This window comes from Mus caroli, chromosome 3 (assembly GCF_900094665.2).
Source record: "Mus caroli chromosome 3, CAROLI_EIJ_v1.1, whole genome shotgun sequence".
In the NCBI taxonomy this organism is placed as follows: domain Eukaryota; kingdom Metazoa; phylum Chordata; class Mammalia; order Rodentia; family Muridae; genus Mus; species Mus caroli.
Genome location: NC_034572.1, coordinates 79,795,954 through 79,804,372, shown reverse-complemented (window position 1 = coordinate 79,804,372; position 8,419 = coordinate 79,795,954). Strand labels below are relative to the sequence as shown.

The 8,419-nt window shown below is 41.3% G+C and overlaps 1 long non-coding RNA gene across 2 annotated transcripts in view; it reads left to right on the top strand.

Moving 5' to 3' along the window:
• The first annotated feature begins 8,275 nt into the window (after positions 1-8,275).
• The window catches only part of LOC110290703, a 31,552-nt gene continuing 31,408 nt past the window's right edge, over positions 8,276-8,419 (top strand). For both annotated transcript variants that reach the window (XR_003836203.1, XR_002377499.2), the window contains exon 1: positions 8,276-8,384. This is a non-coding gene — a long non-coding RNA (uncharacterized LOC110290703). The remainder of the gene's footprint in view (positions 8,385-8,419) is intronic.

The window sequence follows — 8,419 nt, the reverse complement described above, 5'->3', positions numbered from 1 at the left end:
TTCAGAAACTTGAAGTTCTTGTCAAACAGATCTTTCACTTCCTTAGTTAGAGTCACACCAAGGTATTTTATATTATTTGTGACTATTGTGAAGGGTGTTTTTTCCCTAATTTCTTTCTCATCCTGTTTATCCTTTGTCCTACATAGTTTCTTAAAGTGAAAATTTATTTTAAATATTGACTTCTTTATTCTCTATTAAGGATAAATTCTCAGGTTGTGTTCAATAAATGAATCTGAGAAATACTTTGCTGATTTCCCAAGACTTGCTTTGTGATGATCTAGATGTTGAATGAGTATCAGTGATTGCAACCGCATCCTTGATCTCACTATGGTAACACATGGTGGGGAATGACAGAGTGGTGGAGCATATAATGTCAGGTATACTTGTAGGGTATTTCATGTACTACAAAGAAAAGCAGTTCTGGGCATGGTGGGAATAAGCAGAAGGTGCTTCAAGCGACGAGGAGAGGAAAAGCTTTCCGAGATAATATTTGATTGACTGGGATTCTGAAGGAGATGGAGATATACACAGTGCTGAGAGCAGGGGGAGTGGTCCAGATCTAAATACTCACAGACATAAGTTCCTGAGAAATAAGGCTCCTTCGTGATGGTTACCAGTGGGTGAAGAAGAATGTGTCAGCATGCTGAATTAGGGAGGCATGGCAGACCCCACAGCCCACAGTAAGAGCTGAGTGAGCTATGATAAAGCCTTGATCAGATGAAGAATGTAATGTAATGAAGGGTACACATCTTCCTTTGGATTTAAGATTAATTACTATAAGATGAAAAGGTATGGCAAAGAGGCCAAAGAGGCTATTGTGATTGTCTAAATGGGGGAAAAAATGATCCTAGCCAAAGTAGTTGTGGTGGTGGTGGTGGTGGTGGTGGTGTGTGTATGAATAAGGCAGGATATTGGTTAGATATGAAGAGTTGATGAACTTTCTGAGGGCCTGGGATAGAATGGAGAAAAGAAAGTAGTAAGGAACAGTTCCATTTGTGTGTGCATGTGTGTGTTTTTGTGTAAGATGAGAAAACTTATTTAGGGTAGGCTTGAGAGTGTGCAAGGACTCAAGGAACTGAACTGTGGACCTGTTGAATACATTTTGTAGAGGAATTTTAATCCAAAAATATGGCTGCTCTAGCAAGGGATCACATCCAAAGACCTTCTAGGTCTGTGTGATCCAGCTGGAATGCAGACACACTCTGGATTACAGTATAATCTGGCTAAGATATAGACACACCCTTACACCTTTAATCCCTAACAATGAAGGTAAGGTTTGTAGAAGGAAGCAGCCATGTTTGAAAATGATGTCTAATTGAAGGGCAGACAATGTGATGAATCAGAGAAAAATTGGACAGAATAAGTCAGAGATAGGATACTCCCAACTCTCAGGAGACCAGCACAGGAAAGAAAGGCTACTTAAGAACAGTGCAGGGAGAGAAAAGATGGTGGTGGTGATGGTGTATGGAAGTTTTACCAGGACAGACTAGATAGGTGAAGACATAATAAGCCAGAAAATGGGAAAGAGCCAGAAGATTAGAACATATTGCCAAAGTTAGTATGAGGCCAAACAGAGCATTTCAGTCAGAAGATAAGAGAAGTCAGATTGACTCAGTCAACTTGGCAGATTGGATTGTATGAAAGCTAGAAGCTTCCAGGCCTAGACCTAGAGATGGTTAGAACAGAGAAAGAAACACTCTGGGATCAGCCCAATCCATGTCATATCCAGCACAACTTGTGTACAGCTCCCATCTCATCCCATCATCAGAGGAAATAAAAGTAACATTTACAACATTTGTCTATCACATGATATGGTATCATATATGTGTACCACAAATCAATCCAAACACCAAAGAAAAGTTAATTATTTCCACTTTCCTGATGAGGAAATTATTGAGAGAGCTTCAGAGTCTTGTCCTAACCGACACATCTGGTCTAAGTTTGCTTTGATGCTGAGGCAAGCAATTCTTCACTCTTCTGTTTTGCTCTTGTACTAGACTTTTCTCCCTTACCCTTTTACAGTTGGAAACATGGTAATAAACCAAAATGGCCAACAAATGAAGACAGGCTTCTACCATTCTCACAATGGTCAGAACCTGAATCATTTTTCTATCTCCCCCTTTATAACTGTTTTTCTTTTTGTTTTGGAATCCAGAGTCCCTTATTTCCATTCTGAAAAAGCAACATTCTCACACTATTGTTTGTGTGGACATATGACCTTATTTGAATATTTTCAACCATTCCTACTTCAGAGGAGAATGGGAAAGAGAAGGGAATGAGGTCTCCCTCTCCCCTCTTTGAGTCTAGTACTTAAGAACCCAGCCATGTTGCTGGTACCCTCAAATTGTATGATCCTGTGGACTTTACTTTGTATTTCCAACACTTGGCTTTCTTATCTGGAAAATGTGGTTAATAACAGTATTTATCAAAATTTTGTAGAAAATTTAATGTAAAGTACATAATGTAATATAATATAATTAGCCACATAGAGACTCTTCATGAAATATTAGTAATCAAAGAATTGACCTAAGAGGTCACTTTGCTTCCCTAAATTTGTTTCACTTCTTTCTCTGAACTTTTCACTTCCTCTGAAATCTACATTGGTGATATCCCCTCTATATGAAACAGGAACTAATCAAAGGACATCAGGTCAGGGTTCCTTAGGTTTAACCAGATTTCTATGCTACTGTACAGTGATTTGGGCTCTTATCATAACACAGGCATAATTACATTTGGAATGTGGGTGATGCCACAGTCGGCAGGAAGAATGAGATGAAGGGATAAAAAATGAGGTAAGGAAAGGAGGAAAGAAGAGTGTGGGAGAGGGAAGAGAAGAGTGACCTTGATGGACAAGGATGAAGATGGGGTCAGTTTAAAAGGAGAAGATAAGTGGTGTGGGGTAGAGGGGGAGGAATGAGAAAGGAGAAAATATGACAGGGATAATGAAGCAAGATCAGGAGCTAAGATAACATGGTTGAGGAACTCACACATGCAGCTAATTGGCTATTCTATGCTGCTTATAATTCAAAGGCATTTACATTGTAAGTTGTAGGGAAAAGCTGGAAGAGAACATTACAGACTCAAAGGTGGATATTCTAAGAGAGCAGCCACCTAGACTCATGGCCTTCTTAAACTGTAAAATGTGAATGGTGAGCCCATGAGATTAGAATTTCATCCCACAATCAAGTATCTAAGAATTGGAACCTCCTACTGTGCTGGCTAGTTCTATCTATATCAAGGCATTTGAGGAAGGGAAACCTTAATTGAGAAAAACCCTATGTAGCATTTTCTTAATTAGTGATTGGTGGGGGAAGGCCCAGTGCATTGTGGGTGGTTCCACCCCTTGGCTGCTGTTATTGGGTTCTCTAGAAAGAAAGATGAGCAAGTCATGAGGAGCAAGCCAGTAGGTGCTCCTCCATAGTCTCTATGAGCTCTGAATTAGCTTCTGCCGCCAGGTTCCTTTACAGTTTGAATTCCTGACCTGACTGTGGGTGATGAACTGGGATATGAAAATCTAAGCAAAATACACTTTTCCTCCCTGAATTGCTTTTGCTCATGGTGTTTTATCACAGGAATAGAAATTTTAACTACGACATCTAGTCTACGGAATAATTCCTTCAGCAACACACTTGGCATCCAGGCATCCAGGCTCAATATAGACAACCCTATTAGCAGAGCTCATAAAAATCGAACTGTCCATTACTATACAATTCCAAGAGAGATACAAATGTCTTCTGGTAACTTTCTCGCCAACCCTAATGCCATTGGTCAATGCAACGATTTCCCATTTCTTTGTAACAAATCTTCTAAACGCTGGGTAGACATCTGCAGTCCCTCAGTACTGCAAGGCACCTCACTCTGATGACTTAAGCCTCTTCTCCTTTTCTCCATTCTGAATTACAAACGCTCGCTGTCAATCAGGGATCTCAGAACAAAGCAACATCAGGCTTTGTAACACATAATTTCCTTTTTACTAAATATTGTCATACAATATATATTTTAATCATCTCTTCCCTTTCACCAACTCCTCACAGAAGGCTCCATCTCCCTACCACCTGAAATTATGTTCTCTCTCTCAAAAGAAGAACAAAAAAAAAAAAAAGAAGAAACAAAAACTAAATGAAGAAAAAAAATCCCACAAACACACAAAGACACACACACACAAAGACACACACACAAAGACACACACACACACACACACACACACGCAAGCACAGAAAAATCAAAACAGGCAAAAGATCAATGAGACAAAAAAACAAAAAGGAAAAACAAGACAAAAAATTCACAGAAATGTAACCTCCCCCCTAACCTGAAGCTGGCTGAACCAGACCTCAACTTTGCCGCCACTAAGGAGATTACCTAGGGTGGAGCCTGCCTCCCTAAATCACTCTATTGTTCAGCCTCTGTCGCTGCTACCTGCTGGCACCTCACTCTGACGCCTAGCTATTCTGGAGACTACACCCTACCGTGCATGTGGTCACCTGCAGCTGGGCTCCAAGGATGAATTGGCGGGAATGGGCCTCCCTCCTCCTTTATAAAGCTCGTCTGCCATTAAACATTTGAACCTTGAGCAGACTAGCATGTCTTGGTTCCATTATTTCTTGACCCGCCTAGATTCTCTCTTCTTTTTCAGCTCCAGGCTGCCTCCCAGGCTCGAACCCGGACATGAGAGCTGCAGGCCGCCCAACACAGAAACACAGTTGAGATTGTTTTGTGTTAGCTAACTACTCCTGGGCATGGGGCCTTCCTGGCAGTGTGCCATCAACTGCAGATGTCTTCTTGGAAAAGGTGGAGAGGCTGTGTCTTCTTCTTCTTCTTCTCAGTATGGGACTCTGTCCATATTGACCCTTGTGACTGCTGCCTCAGTGAGTTCCGGTGTGCATCAGATCCATTGTGTCTGGAAGAGAACATTCCCTTACCGTGATCCATCAACTCTGGCTCTTACGATCTTTAGTCCTCCTCTTCTGATAGGTTGCAGAGGCCTGAGGGGAGGGAGTTGATGATGACATCCCATTTAGGACTCGGTGCTCCAGTATCACACAGTCTCTTTACATTGTCCACTTGTGGGTTGCCGTGCTAATTCCCCTCTACTGCAGGAAGAAGTCCTCTGATGATAGCTGAGCAGGGCACTGCTCTATTGCTGTAGATCATTATAAGCCATTTCATTACTGTGCTCCGTTAACACAATAATAGTACTAGGTAGGTTTCCCCCACCCCAGGTCCACGACCTATCTAGTGTCAGTTTCTTGGAAACTATAGTAGTATCAAGTGTGAGTTCAATAATGGTTGGCTACTCTAACAACATTTGTGAGACTATTGCACCACTGTATTTTACGGGTAGGTAACCATTTGAGGTATCAGGGTTTGTAGCTGGGTGAAATTTGTGATTACCTTGAATTCTAGTCAGTAGGGGTGGAGCCTCTAGTTATCCACCAGCTCATTTTGTGCATGTTAGGTGACATATATATTATTTTCAACAATAGGAACTTACCATCATGGAGCAACAAATACTCTTGGCAATAGTGAGCTTGGGAGGTTTCATGAGACCCCACTGACCAGTTGCTCAATAGAAATGTATCCCATTAATGGCATTGGAAATTTAATTTGGTGGCACACAATGTTTGTTAAAAAAAAAAAAAAAAAAAAAAAAAAACTTTTCCCATTTTGTAGGCTGCCACTTTTGTCTAAATGATGGTGTCCTTTGCCACACAGATGTTCAGCTTCATGAGGCCCCACTTACTAATTGTTGGTTTTAGTACCTGTGCTATTGATGTTCTGTTCAGAAAGTCCATTCCTGTGCCAATGAGTTCCAGACTATTCCCCAGTTTCTCTTCTATAAGATTCAGGGTATATGGCCTTATGTTGAGGTCCTTGACCCATTAGGAGATGAGATTTGTGTAGCATGATAAATATGTATATATTTGCAATCTTCTACATGCATTCATCCAGTTTGGCAAGTACTATTTGTTGAAGATATCTTTTTTTTCCTATGTATATTATCAGCTTCTTTGTCAAAATCCAGATGACCATGGGTGTGTGTGGACTTATGTCTGAGTCTTCAATTCAATTCCACTTATCAACATGTCTGTTTTTATGCCAATACTATGCTGTTTTTATTACTATGGCTCTGTAGTATGACTTGAAACCAGGAATGGTGACACTTTCAGTAGTTCTCTTATTATACAGGATTGTTTGGGCTATCCTAGTTGTTTTATGTCTGTATATGAAGCCGAAGATTTTGTTTTTCAGCTTCTATGAAGAATTGGGATCTTGATAGAGATAGTGTGGAATCTGTAGATTGTTTTTGCTAGGATGGCTATTTTTACAATATTAATCTACCAATCCATGAGTATGGGAGATCTTTAAACTTTCTGATGTCCTCTTCAATTTCTGTAGTCAGAATTTTGGATTCTATTTAAAAAGAGGCAACCCCACATGTGGGGACATGGAGCTGCTTTGGACTGCCAACAGTAGCTGTCTATGATTTGCCTCATGCTCTAGGAGAGGCATGGTTTTGCCAGGTGTAGTTTCTGTGATTGTGTCTCTATCATGCACCTTTGTCAAATGACTCAACTAGATGTAACACATGCCTGGCAATAGATGTTGTGCTTGGTGGTGAAAGATATTTAGGTGGGGTTTTGTCTCCCCTATTAGTTGGTGACTCCATTTAGATTTCCTTAATATTTGTATATAATTTAAGAAGCATTTACAAGAAGCTAGAGAAAGCACCCAAGGAGCTGAAGGGGTCTGCAGCCCTATAGGTGGAACAACAATATGAATTAACCAGTACCCCCAGAGCTCATGTCTCTAGCTGCATATGTATCAGAAGATGGCCTAGTCGGCCATCACTGGGAAGAGAGGCCCTTATTGCAAACTTTATATGCCCCAGTACAGGGGAATGCCCAAGAAGCAGGAGTGGGTGGGTAGGGGAGCAGAGGGGGGTGGTTATAGGGAACTTTTGGGATAGCATTCTAAATGTATATAAAGAAAATATCTAAATAAATAAATAAAAGCGTTTACAGTAGTGGGTTTCCATATGACAGCACCACCACCACCACCCACAATCAAATGACCCTTGGTATTAGTTGTATCCTCTCCATGTGTCCAACTCCCCTCCTCCCCATTTAATCCCCCTCTTTCAGTCTTTCCTCACTCTCTCCATGTGGTGGTTTGAAAATACTTGGCCCAGGGAGTGGAATTATTAGGAGGTATGGCTTTATTGGAGTAGTGCCACTGGCAGACTCAGTTGGGGTTCCTCAACCCGGGGGAGAATCAGAGTTCCAGTACTCAGGTGGGCAAGGAGTCAGCGAGTGACAAACAGACATGAACAGAAGGGAGTGCTGAATCTGAGTGTAATTTCTCAAAGCGAACATCAGACTTATATTACAGAAGAAAACAAGGAAGTCAGGTGACACATTGGCCAAGGTACATTGAAGTCATATGATGCATAATGACACAAAACAGAGAAATGCATACATAAAGGCTTGAAGGAACAACTGAGATAAGAATCAGCCCTACCTAAGGTCAGCTTATTCTTAGAAGCCAGGGGCAAGGGCTTTATGCCATTTCCATAGTTCCAATTCTAGTCTGTTGTATAATCCACCTTCTCCCTAGGCCATTGTAAATTCCTGAATATGGGAGGACTCAGCTATTATTCTAAATATTTACTCTAGCTCCTTCTTAAACCACAACCCACCTTCTTTCTACTATTATGTAATGTAGTCTACCATATATGACTGTAATGAGAATTCCAAGTTTACTTTGTAGAACTTGCACTGAGATTTCTAACTCTTACCCAGTAAACTGCAATGCCTGATTTCTTTCAGTATCTCTTTTTCAATTCTGGAGGCATTTCGTCTGAATAAATAACATTCTTATGAAATTCAAAGCCCAAGGTTGGCTCAACGATTGCCTAGGATATTGCAACACCAGTGGAGGCCAGGAAGCAATGTTCAATCTAACTTAGCTATTTGTCAAATCAGTCCTTGGAGGCACTTTTAATAAAGCAATACTGAAAGAAAGCAGTCTAAACCCTTCACCAGACTATCTCAAGGACATATCTGGACCACATCTATGTTATGGGACACCAAAGACTCCAGGAGACCAGTTTCCGTGAAACTTTTTGCCTCAGGACTGTGGCCAAGCTTTTGGACTTGTCACTCAGACTCCACTGGAGTGGGTGTGACAGAGTAGGTGTAGCCTTATTGGAGGAAGCATCACTGTGGGAGTGGGTTTTGGGGCCCTCCTTCTAGCTGCCCATCAGACAGTCTTCTCCTGGGTGCCTTCAGAACAAGATGTAGAACTTTCAGCTCCTCCTGCGCCATGCCTGCCTGGGTGCTGCAGTGCTTTCCACCTTGATGACAATGGACTGACCCTCTGAACCTGTAAGCCAGCCCCAATTAAATATTGTTTTTTTTTT